We start from the raw sequence: 13,201 nt of genomic DNA, 5'->3' as shown, positions 1-13,201 counted from the left end.
ATACTGGGCTACCTGCAGTTTTTTTCCCCAATGACTCTCCTTAGTGTAAAGAGACATGTTTGTAATCAATTGTTGCTACAATACTTAACGTAGTTCCATTTAAAACATTTGGTGGACTAAAATCTTTTAAGCTGTAGCCTACCAGAGAAGTCTCCCTCATCTGAGACTAAATTAAGATTGATGTAATCAATCAGGCTTATTGCTAAGCATTGGATTGCTCTATTAATCATAACCAAAATACCTCAGTGGATTTTGTGCAGGAAAATTACAGTATCTGCAATGAAAAAATATTGTTATATGTGGCACCACTGTCAGAAACACTCTGGTCCTAGTAGCTGTTAGCTTATCTTACAAGCATCAGCATGCTTACCTAGAAGAATAAATTATATACACACCATTCATTCAACACTTTGATTTGATTTGATTTGATTTGATTTGTATGCCGCCCCTCTCCAAAGACTCGGAGCGGCTCACAACAGGAACACAAAATACAAATCCACTGATTAAAAAAGCTGAACAGTTAAAAAAGCCCTTGATTAAAAACATTCATGCAACCCAAACAAACCATACATAAAACTTAAATTACAGCAGGGATAGCCAATCATGTAATTATCCCAATCAGAATAATTGATACAATCCACTAAAGCTGAGATAGTCTTTGCTTAAAGTAACACCATCTAGTTCAAAGGTAGGTAGCTCCTAATTTGGCCTGGTTCTTAGAACTGATAGATAGCCCAAGTGATAGGAGGCTCCACCTACCTGCCCAGAACGCTTCCGCACATGTGCAGAAACATTAAGCGACAAGGGTATGCATGAATCAGTAGTAAAAGGCTATAGAACTCACTACTGATGTAGTTGACTCTGTCGTGCAATTTATTCTTGTACACACATGCCTCCCACCTTTTAGAACAGGAAGGGTCCTTAATACAGTGGTACCTCTACTTAAGAACATAATTTGTTCTGTGACCAGGTTCTTAAATAGAAAGGTTTGTAAGTACAAGCAATTTTTCCCATAGGAATCCATGTAAAAGCAAATAATGCATGTGAGTAGCTGCATTCTTCTCCATTTATCAAAAAAAGAATGTTAAAAATATGAGTAAATGACTAAATGATTACAACAGATTTGGTTTCAAATACCTGTAAAAACAATGTGATTATAAGCAAGTAAACTGCAATTTATTTCAATACAGAACAATCAAAACAATCATAGAATAATCATAATCATAGAACAATCATAATTCTAAGCTTATGGGGGGGGAACCTTCAGACGATTCATCAGAACATTAAGAAATGATTTTATATAAATCTACTTTAAACAAGTTTTTGATGATTTCTTAGAAGTAAGAGAATACACGGAAAAGAAATAGCCATGAATCTTACCTTCCAGCACACTTAGATCCGTAGCCTCATTGGCTCTCTTCAGCACGCTTAGCATAATGTCTAAGCCCTCTTTAATGTCACCTTCAGCTTCATCACAACAGGTGAGTAAATCCTGTAAAGGTATCACATTGCTATTCAATCATTTATTTCTATTAAATCTTATCTACCCAGAACATGCCAATATTCTAACTTGAGATGTTTAGGATACAGGTGTTTGTTTTCAAATACAATGATATCAAAAGATCAAGGTGGGTATTGTGACCACATGTACAAGTTCCGCTCTGTCATACTTACACTGTGACATCACACAAAGGAACATGAGGGTTGGGGTTTATGTCATAGTGAACACTTCGCTTTCTGATCCATCTTGCATATGTCTATATTTCAGATATATTAAGTGGGAGGCTTTACTGCATTAGCCAAACCACAACCTATTCCCCTTATGCATTTGATTAAGCAGTGGAAATTTAGCAACCTGTATACGCACAAAATGTTGTGAATTCAGAAAACTTCCTTGTGTTAAATGCAATTCATTCATCTCATTTGGAATATTTTTAAATGTTCCAGTAAAAGAACAAAGCAATATTTTGATATTTGGAAATGGGTTGGTATAATTTTTATTGGAATGCAGTAATTCCCCTGCCAGTGTGGCCGACTAAGGAATTCTGGGAATGCAAATCCACAAGTTACCAAGTTCTGAACAAACTGGAATATGAGAGATATGTAGAGTATGAAGAGCTGGTATCAGTGCTGTCCCAATCTGATGAACTTTGTAATATAGTGCAAGCTCAACATTTCATACCAGCCTTAATCAAATACATTTCAGCCTACCACTAGCCACTATGCTGAATCCTCTGGCACAATGTTTCTCAACCTTTGTAAGTTTGCTTTGCTTTGTTCTCTCTTTTACATCGTTTCATACATAGCTCCAAAAATATACAGGGTGACTGAGTCTCCACTGCTTGTCACATGGACCCTCTACCATTTGTCCAGCCTCCTTCAATTGCTTTTATTAGGCTTGCAAAGCCAGGTTTTCAGTTCCATGTAAAAAGCCAGAAAGGGTTAAAGCGAGTCTTGTATCAGAGGATATGATATATTTTTTAAAACAATATTTAATTGAAATCCTATATTTATTTCCCTAGTGTCTGGGAAATAATAATGTACTGGAATAAAGCACTAGCCTCTAACATAATTTCTGTTTTTATAAAAGATTGATTTAGCTTTATAGGCATTCTCAGAAAATAAATGTACCTTTCTCTATAAATTCTGTATATTAATCTTCCCATGAAGAAGAAAAAATAAATGTTATGGCGAATAGGATAATTAAAGAAGATTGGTACAATATTGCCAGTTTTGTTCAAGGCAAACGGGTGTTTACTTTCTTGGGTAGCATCCATTTTATGAGAGCACTCTGAAGATACATTGAAGATTTCCACTGCTTAATCAAATGCATCTTCTACCATCTGTTAAGCCCCTTTAATTATTTTAATAGGCATTTTGGTCACTCATAAATAATTGTTTTATTTAACTGTAGCCGAACAGAAGTGTATGTTTCAGTGTAAAAAAGGTACCCAGCTACATAAGTGAAGGCCACATTGACACTCACCTTTAGAAACAGTTGGTAATTCGTTACTCTTTGTACCGGTTTAATGAGATAAGATGCAATCGGATTGGCCAATCTACGCCGTTGTTGTATTTCCTGCAGAACCAAGTATAAATTAACTTAGAAAATTTGCAGATAATTTTTTCATTATAAAAACTGAGAGGAAGTCCTAAATCAATGCCATCACGCTCATCAATTGGCGTATGTATATTTATGCATGACCTATATATTAAAACTGTGAAAGCCATTTTATTACTAGCCAGGCCACCAGGCCCCTAGGGAATTGTAGCTCACCAACGTCTGAAACCACAACTATTTTTTCCTGAGGCATATCAATATAAACCTATCTTTTAATAGGAACAGTTAAATGAAGATCATTCACAAAATTTCTTTACATTTGTGACATGAGGTAATCGGAATAAAAATCAGATCATTCTGATGTCATCATATCACAAATAGTATAATGTTCCAGTTTTAGCATAGTGAGCATTCAAAACTAAAATGAAACTAAATCCTGCCAAAAGTAAGCTTTGCTCACATGATGAAAAGATCTGTGGGATATTCTTTGAGTAGAGTTCATGTCAAACTTTCATCCATATACTTTCAAAGCCAATGCTAAATTTTCACTACGTGCATTTGCATATATGTACATGCAAATGTGTGTGGTATATCCATAAATATACTTTCAGAGCTCAAGTGGTGTAAATTGCAGCACTATAAACCTGTACTTACATCAAAATAAGATCCCGCATGTTTTAAAATGAGTTCGGTGGAATCTGGCATGTTTCTGCAGCAAGTAATGTACATTTCAAATTTCTCTGCCTGCAAAGAAAAAAAAGATTGAAATGATTTGTAAACAGCTCCATCTGGTGGAAACTTGGCTATTTAAGAATTATTGCAGGAGAGGCGGAGTAAAGACACGGACACAAGAGCTGGATTTAAAACTGGGTCATTTTTATTAAAATAAATTAGCATAATTTATTTAAATAAATTAGCATAATTGGCATAATTAACTTATGACCCTAACAAGGACCCGCAGGGTCAAACAATTGCTTCTGGGGCGGAAAATGATGTATAATAAACTTCCGGGGCAACTTATGGGCGTAGCTCCATGCTAATCCAGGTGAGGGACCACTCCCTCACCTGAGACCTTGCCATGCACTTCCCGGCTAACCCCTACAAGGGGAATTAAATGGGCAGGACCCAAAGACAGGTTCCCCCCAACTGCTCAGGTCGTCAAAACCACAAGCCTTTGGAGAGAACCTGTCAATCATCCCCAAAGATGCCCAACGGAGAACATGCAGTTGCTAAACCACCACCCAGTTTTCCGCCCCTAACCTGCCACGGAGCGGGGGGTCAGATCTCTATCTTGGCCCCCCGACTCCCCCCTCTAACTGCACCAGCTCGCGCAGTGACCGCTGCAGGTCCTGTAAGAAGATGGTGTTCCCTTGTTCTGACAGTAAAGCCATGGCTGATCTATGGTGATGTGGGGATGGGCCACTACTGTCACGCTGAGAATTGCCAGCCAACAGAGACATTCAGTAGTTAAAGAGTTAATGTGTGTTTTCCCTCTGATCACCCCCCCTCTTACATCACTCCCACAATTCATATCTTTCCTACATGTCACATCCGCCTGCCTACGTAAGCAGGCACATTCCAATCTATACTCTTCTGTCTGTTCAGCCATGTTCCGCTTGCTTGATAAAGTGCCGCTTCTTGGCACAATGCATTTTTATTCTGTTTACTAAATAAAGTTTGTGTTACTTTGATTCCTGACTGCCGAGGACTCATTAAAATTCCATCCACCCCAACAACTACAACCCCACCTAACTCTCTGACTACCTTACCCAGGGCCTTATTAACTCTCCGTCTAACCCGGTGAATGGCCCTAAGGGAAATGGCATCCCTCCAAGTGATCCTCGGGAGGATCTCAGACCACACCACTTGCGTGGTGGGCCACACAGTGCGAAGCCACCACAGGTCTTCGCGAGCCTGGCAGATCAAGGGCAGACCTCCAAGCATGCACAGGTCATTGCCACCGAGGTGCAAGACCAGCCACCTGGGCGCAGCAATGGGATGCCGCCCTCCCAGTAGAAGCGGTAGAAGACCTTCCCACCGCATGCCTCTTCTCCCCATCCAGACGACGTTGACCCATCAGCCCAAAGACAGCTGGGTCCCCACGGCGGTTCTTGCTGCTGAGCAGCCGGCCCAAAATATCATGCTGTGGCCGCAAAGCAACGCCGTCGGTCTTGTACCGGCGGGGCTATCTGGAACAGGACACAGAGAGGTTATCTAGTCTAAGATCCTGTCCTAGACCCTCAGCAGGCCGTACATAACCCAAATAGGCTGCTGACCGCCAGCGGCCGACCTCCCAAATCCTCTGGCTTGGGAAACCTGAAAGTGCCGTGCTAGTGGTGCCGCTGATACGGAACGAGTGTGTTCCATAGCCGGCGGGATCAATACCTATCTTGACCATAGCCCTGGACACTAGAACCCAGAATTAATAGCGGGTCAGAGAGGTACCGTCCTGGTGTTTAAAAGGTACCCCTGCCCCGAACCTCTCATGCTACAGAAATGATGAAGAGCGGCCACCGGGCACACAGACTGATTGGCGGCCGCACTAAGCTCTATACTAACCCCTCTATGCAACTGATCCATCTTGGACTGTCTCACCAAAAGGGAGACACCCCCGTCCCTGAACTCTAGATCAGCGAACTGGAAGGCACGGAGCGACTTGTCAGCCTGCGTGGAGGCCATAGCCTCGCTGACCCGCAGGGCCCCAAAAAACATGACACAAGTCGCTGCCCTAAAAAAAATGGGCCTCGTACAGAGAGGCACACAGACTGTCCAAAGCTTGATTAATAAGCGACAGCTGCTGCACCATCAGAGCCTGGCGACTATCTAACGGGGTCCCCTGTCGCTCCCTCACCCAGCCTTCCAGCATCTTCCGAATGCGGAAGTCACCAGAAAGGTCCATAAACACCTCTGCCTTGGACAGAAAGGCAAGACCGGCCAACTTGGACATAATTGTCCTAACTGAAAGGCCACGCTGCCTAAGCTGGACACAAAATTCCATCAGGTGATCTACCGGGGCAGGCCAACTATGGGTGTAACCCCTATCCTGCCTGAAATCCCCAAACTCCTTACCTGCATGCTGGTAAGCCCTCAGGGTGCCTGGTGCCACTGAGAGGGCCATGGCCCTGCAGGCTTCTGCTCTCCACTGCTCGGGAGCCCACCCAGGCTCCAAAGGTGGTCGGGAAAAGCCTCTGGTGACACGCGGGCCCATGGAGCCAGGGTCCGAGACCTGGACAACTGACCATGGGACAAGGCGGCAGCAATCCCGTTGTCTAACCCGGGGACATGTCGAGCCAAAAATAAGGCGTTTAGGGACAATGACCTGTGCACAAAATGGCGGACAAGCCGCATGACCCTGTTGCTCTTGGAGGACAGGGCATTCACAACATGGACTACAGCCAGGTTGTCACACCAAAAGTGCACGGTTTTGTCCCTAAACTGCTCCCCCCAAAGCTCTAAGGCCACTATCAAGGGAAAGAGCTCTAAAAAGGTCAAGTCCTTGACCAGGGGAGAAGCCCTCCATTCCGGAGGCCAAGTGGAACGACACCACTGGTCGTCTAATATAACCCCGAAACCACAGGTCCCCGCAGCATCTGAGCATAACTGCAACTCAGCTTCCAAAAGAAGCTCGTGCCTCCAAAATGACAACCCATTAAACTAATCTAAAAATTCGCGCCATACACACAGGTCATCCCTGACCCCAGTGCATAAGCGGGTACGATGATGGGACAAGCGCAGCCCCTTCATCGCGGTGTACAACCTCCGGGAAAAAGCTCAGCCAGGAACAATGACCCGGCAGGCAAAATTAAGAAGCCCCTCTAATTCTTGCAGTTGCCGAAGGGTGACCTTCCGACAACCTAACAAGGAATCGAGTTTGCCCCGTATCTTGACTAATTTGTCTAGGGGCAATCTAGAATATTGCTCCTCTGAGTCCAATTCAATACCAAGAAAAGTAATCTTGGTAGCAGGGCCCTCGGTCTTCTCAGGGGCTAAAGGCACCCCCAATTGATCACAAAGGGCTTCGAAGTCCCGCATTAGAGCAAAACACTGCTCTGAATGCGCGGGCCCCGCTAACAAGAAATCGTCGAGGTAGTGAACGACCGAATCCAGACCACTGCGCCTCCGGAGCACCCACTCCAAGAAGGTGCTAAAACTCTCGAACAGAGAGCACGAGACAGAGCATCCCATTGGCAATGCCCTGTCAACATAAAAGCCACCTTCGAAGTGGAAGCCAAAGAGCTCGAAGTCGTCTGGGTGTATGGGGAGGAGCCGGAATGCCGACTTAATGTCGCATTTGCCCATAAGGGCTCCAACCCCACACTTCCTAACCATGGCCACGGCCGCATCAAAAGATGCGTACCGGACTGAACAAAGTTCATCAGGAATGAAATCATTCACTGATTCCCCTTTTGGAAAAGACAGGTGGTGAATTAACCTAAATTCACCACTCACCTTTTTGGGGACCACACCTAAAGGGGAAACCCTTAGAGTTGGGGAGGGCGGCACTGGAAAAGGTCCCAGAACCCTGCCCTCGGCCACCTCCTTTTGTATTTTTGCCCTAACGATGTCTTCATGTCCCACAACCGACTGAAGGTTGTTGGACATGAAGGCTTTCCTTATCCCCACATAAGGGATCCTAAATCCCTCAGAGAAACCCTGCAGGAGAGCAGCCGCTCTCGAGCGAGGGTGATAATTCCTCAGCCAATCCCTGAGCACTGGAAGCTTAATTGGGCTGGGCCCCTTTTCCCCCAGTGGGCGGGGGTTGTTTAGCATGACCTCCTCCCTTCTTGTCCTTCCCCTTCTTGGGCCTGGGACACACTGACACAGTGTGGGTACCCCTGCAGTTCCCACAAGCATGCCTGAATTTGCAAAAGGGGCGAAAACAAGCCCCCTTTGAAGAAAATTCATGGCATGGGAGAGTGGCTGCCTTTGTTCCCCCCCCCCCCGTGGTGGCCTTAGCTGGGGTGGACGCTGGAGACTCCTCTTCCATAAAGTGCCCACTATCCGTGCGATCACAACCCTCTTTTCCAGACATGTAGGTTGCCTGAAACCACAAGTCGGGAACTACCATGTCCCAGGGGAGAGTGGGATCGAATGCCACCCGCATCCTAAAAACCTTGTCATAGTGCCGCCAAATTGAGCCCTTGTACTCAAAATGAGCATGGGCTATCAGATCTATATATTAAAGCATCAAGTATGGTGGCGTAAGTCAGATAAGCATACAGCCAGGAGCTGAAGCACTTACTGACTTTCGTCTTTTTAGGCTTCTCTACCGGTGCCTCCCCTTCCTTATCTCTTTTGGGGACCTCCCTGTTAAGGAGGGAAAAGATCTACATATTCCCCCTTCCAGATGGTTTCCCTGACTGAGGGATGTAAGTGAAAACCTAGGGGGGGTAGCTGGCAGCCCCCACGGGATGGCCCCCGCCCTAATACTGGAAAAAGGGTCCCAAGCTGTAGAGACCCCCGCCCCTGATGCCCCGGGCCCCGACGGAAAAGCCACCACAGGGGCCTGAGCAATTGCAGCCAGAGCTGGCATGGTACAGACCTGGCTACAGGTGCCCGCAGGTGTACCTAAAAAGTTGACCCCACTCCCAAAACCTGGTGGAACAATGGCCTGTCCGGGCAGAGGGAGGAGTGGCGAGGATGCTAGGTGTGGTGTGATCTCACCTGCCCCCAAAGGGGTAGAAGCCACCCACGGGGGGCCCGCTCCTACGGGGCCCAGGAACACCGCCATCTGCCCGGGCTGGGCCATCTGCCCGGGCTGGGCCGCTGCTTCATCCGGAGCTCTGCCGAGGGTGGCGGGCGCTGATGTGGAGGCACCTCCTGGGCCGGACCCAGACCGCCAGCGTTCCAGTTCGTCCAGTCTTTCAATGACCCTGGCCCAAGAAAGAGCGGACATGTTATTTTCAACAACCGGGGGCCCTGACCTCCTACCCCCCTTTGGGGCTCCACTCTGAGAGTCACCCATGCTGGCACGTGCCTTGGCCATTATAATATTATTATTATTTATTATATTTGTTTAATTCTATATTTATTTATATAATTATTTACTATGTAATTTATTTATATAGTTATGGAGTGATAAAACTAAATCGAAAATGGTCCAAAGCCCAAAGGCCGAGACCAAATTATGCCCTGGACCACACACCCCAGTCCCCAAAGAGATGCTGCCAGCAATAACCCTCTCAAGGGAAAGAACAGCTAGGCAATCCACTCCGAGGAGAAACAGCGCCCCCAAACTGCTAGGCCCCTAGGAACCAAGGGCCTACCGGGCACCTCCCCTGCCCGACCAATACCCCCTTTGGGACTGCGACCGCTTCACTAAAGGGGAAGTAAGGGGGAAAGAAGGCCCTCCTCGGTCCCGAGGAGAAACTAGGGCCAAATATGACCCCCCCAAAAAAGCCTCATCGAAACGAGGCTATCGGGGAAGACAATCCAAGACCCCCCAACCCCTCCCGCCGAAAGCGAAGGACGAGGGTCCTCTTCGGTCCCGAAGAGGACTTAAAGGGGGAAGAGAAGGAAGACTTCTCGCCCAACACCAATGCCGAAAGCCTCCGATCACTACGTGCATTTGCATATATGTACATGCAAATGTGTGTGGTATATCCATAAATATACTTTCAGAGCTCAAGTGGTGTAAATTGCAGCACTATAAACCTGTACTTACATCAAAATAAGATCCTGCATGTTTTAAAATGAGTTCGGTGGAATCTGGCATGTTTCTGCAGCAAGTAATGTACATTTCAAATTTCTCTGCCTGCAAAGAAAAAAAAAGATTGAAATGATTTGTAAAAAGCTCCATCTGGTGGAAACTTGGCTATTTAAGAATTATTTGAGGGCACTTTTCAATTAAAGCTCTCTCTCTCCCTCTCCTTCCTCTCTCTCTCTCTCTGTCTTTGTGTCTCTTCTCTCTTGGAAACCCGGCAAGCTCTCCTTTTCCTTTTCTTTCTTTTTGGCAATTTTTTGGAAATTAGGGCTGGCTATAGAACGAGCGCAAGCCACATTGGAGGCTTTCCTTCAGGCGACTCTTGTCCTCATCCCTCTCCTCCTCCTCCCACAATCACCTGGCTCATTGTGGCGGGGCTGGGAAGGTGCGCACAGACAAAGAGACCCTCTTCAAGTGAGTGCCCACCTCCCCTGTGTATGCCTTTTATGCACTTTCGCCAAGCCTGGCAACTTTCTTGGGAAAGGTCTTCCTGCTATATGTACCCTCCCAGTCTCACCACAGCTGGCAAGGGCGTCACGAGAGGAGGAGGAGGGGGAGGATCACCAGACCCTTAGTACAGGAGCAAAGTCGTCCTGTAAATACTTTTGTGCAACATTTGTGCTCAAGGCAGCCTTTGCCTCCTGCCACTTGGGGCTGAAGCTCGAGCCCCCGCTCGAAATACAATTGATCATTTAGTAAAGGTAACAAAGCCTCTTACCCATGTAACAAAGCATCTGCCGACACTTTCTGGGGTTTCTGCACATGTTTCCAGTTCTTTCAGGAATATGCTGTTTAAAAAAATGAATAGAATTCAAAACAAAAGCATTTTCCCATGGGAAGGATTCTTTACAATTAATTCCAAAATTTTATTTTAAATTTATTTGGATTCTTAGTCCTTTGGTATCTTTTTAAAAATAAATCAGAAGACATTAAGTCACTCTGTTTTTCTAAAAGCAGGGTCATAGATGACTCTTCACTCACTTGCTGTGGAATTCGTAGAGTTCACGCATGTTGCTAAAAATGATGTCCTCTTTCTTTGCAATGCCAGGTGGGATGTCTTGAACAATATTCATCATTTCCCAGAGATATGTCTGGTTGTTTAAAAAAAGGGAAAAAAAAGAAGGGAAGCAAAGTTGGTTTAATTTTTATCAAGGTATAACCAACCATCCTCAACCTAATATATGCAAAATCAAGAACTTACATCTAAACATTCAAGAAGATCTTTTATGTATGTCTTCTCCGTTTTGATCAGCTCCGCCATGATGGACCTTTACACACAAGAGAGAGACAACTTTAGACTATTTGCTTCAACATATATCATTCTGAACAGAAATTAAATACATGGGAAGGACTTTACATAGCAAATATATTTGATTAACTCAAGAGCACAGAGTGGATGAGAACTACAACTAGAAAAAATGTGGACTATTAAGGTCAGTAAAAATGATAATAAAATGATTTAACATTGCTTTTGCATAAGTAAATATTAAGTCTCATTCTTGGAAGCATTCTGTGCTCTAATTTAATCTTTGCTTTAAGTAAAGGCTAAGGGAAGCAATAAAAATACTGAATAAGACTAGCATGGGTTCCATTATTTACCCTCTCCGGCGGGCAGCCTTCTGCTTTTCTTCATTCTTCATTCTCAGATTACTCTAAATTAAGAAAGGGAAGATGATATCAAAATCAGTCTAAGACCAGGAGAAACAAACACAAAAAAAGGGGGGCTATCTAGATAGAAGCTCTAGAAGCCAGATTAAGCCATTCTACATTACTTCAAGCAAAAATAAAAATGCAACACTCACCGATTCATTGGAATTGTAAACAATTCCTAGAGCTTTTTCAATAGACATAGAAAAGGCTCCATATCTGTTGTCAAGTGAGATTATGTGTCTTTTAATATTGGTTGCCCGGACATGCCTCCTTTCACAGATGACATCAGCGATCTGCCTTAGTCTTCATCCGGTCTTTGGTTTGCTATAGGATACACGAAAGATGGGAAGGCGGTAAGAAGAATGGACATTTGGTGCCTCTAATAAATAACAGCCTTTTCACACTATAAATAGAAGATTATCTAACCCTCCAGAAAACGTATGTTTGGGGAAATATGCCTCATTATGCTAAAAAACCAATTTATAATACCACATGTTATTGATAAAGAACACAATAAATTTTAGCCTTTATAGTAGCGGAGACTTTGATCATGTATAAGGTATTCAAAGAGTAATGTAACATTAGCAGTCCTATTATCCCCTAGAGCAGGGGCAGTGATGGGCTCCTACGGAAATGGTCAAGAACGCAGTTCCAGTAGTAAAATTTGGAGCGCCACCCCAAAGCATCCAATTTGCACTGAAAAATGTTGAAACAAAATACATAAGCCATGCCCACAGTGTGGTAGTAAACTTTTGATAGCCCATCACTGAGCAGGGGTGTCAAGCTCAAGGCCCAAGGGCCAAATCTGGCCGGTGGGGTGCTTAGATTAGGCCCATGGGGCCACCTTGGTAACAGTGAAGGAGTGGCCTGCCGTTCTTCTGCCAGTAAACGTGGAGTTTGGGAGGCCCACAGGAAGCCTTCCCAAGGTTCATTTTCACTGGCAAAATGTTGCAGGATGCTGTCCCAGCTGAAAATATATGTCGGGCCACCACAGGCACCCCTGACACAAGTTATGTCAAGCTAGCCACGCCTACCCCACCCTCCCCAAGGTAAAAAACAACTCTGATGATGGTCCTCTATGAAATTGACTTTGACACCCCTGCTCTGTAAAAGGATTGTTTCACAGATTCTATTGGGATATATCACTCTAAATGGGGATTAATCAGATGAATGCTAGTAAAAAGGAATTCTTATTTCATAAATAGTGACCTTTTAAACAAATATTCATTCTTTACAATAAACAGTATATATTATCCACTATCTTTCTACTAATATTTGTTAATTTTAAAATGTCTCCATCTATTTACTCCATCAATCACAATAACTCTGGTCTTTAAATACATTGATTTTCAGATCCGTTATTCTTCTTATATCTAAAATTTGCTGCAAATCGTCTAGGTTGTCATAGGCATTATTCACATATGAAAATACACATGTGTGCACAATTTTAACCAATTGCCATTGAATATCACAACAAACCTACATTATACAACCAAGTGGACATCACATATTTTGACTTTTTCCTCTTTGGTGTTACGTATTAGCTGAGAATTCTTTAATGCTCACTTGTGATTTACTTTACTTTTATGTATTACTGTATTATGTATTCCTGCCACTGAGCAGCCATCATTCAAAATTAACTTTATCTAGAACTTTTCATAATTTAACCTATTCACCAGTATATACTTTCTCAAAATCATTATCTATTATTCTCATTTGGGCATAGGGTAATTTAATAGTAACCAATTAAAAAGTTGCCTTTAAATGGACTACAAAATGAAATTTAA

At 44.0% G+C, this 13,201-nt stretch overlaps 1 long non-coding RNA gene across 1 annotated transcript; it reads left to right on the top strand.

Annotated features, from left to right (window-relative positions):
* Positions 1-1,219: 1,219 nt before the first annotated feature.
* On the top strand, positions 1,220-11,846 carry LOC139164699 (uncharacterized). The gene is made up of 3 exons (XR_011558681.1): positions 1,220-1,481; positions 11,017-11,197; positions 11,745-11,846. It is a non-coding gene; the product is annotated as an uncharacterized lncRNA (long non-coding RNA).
* Positions 11,847-13,201: the final 1,355 nt, after the last annotated feature.

This window comes from Erythrolamprus reginae, chromosome 3 (genome assembly GCF_031021105.1).
Source record: "Erythrolamprus reginae isolate rEryReg1 chromosome 3, rEryReg1.hap1, whole genome shotgun sequence".
NCBI classification, from domain to species: Eukaryota; Metazoa; Chordata; class Lepidosauria; order Squamata; family Dipsadidae; genus Erythrolamprus; species Erythrolamprus reginae.
Note: the sequence above shows the minus strand (reverse complement) of the source record. Positions and strands in the feature narration are given on the sequence as shown.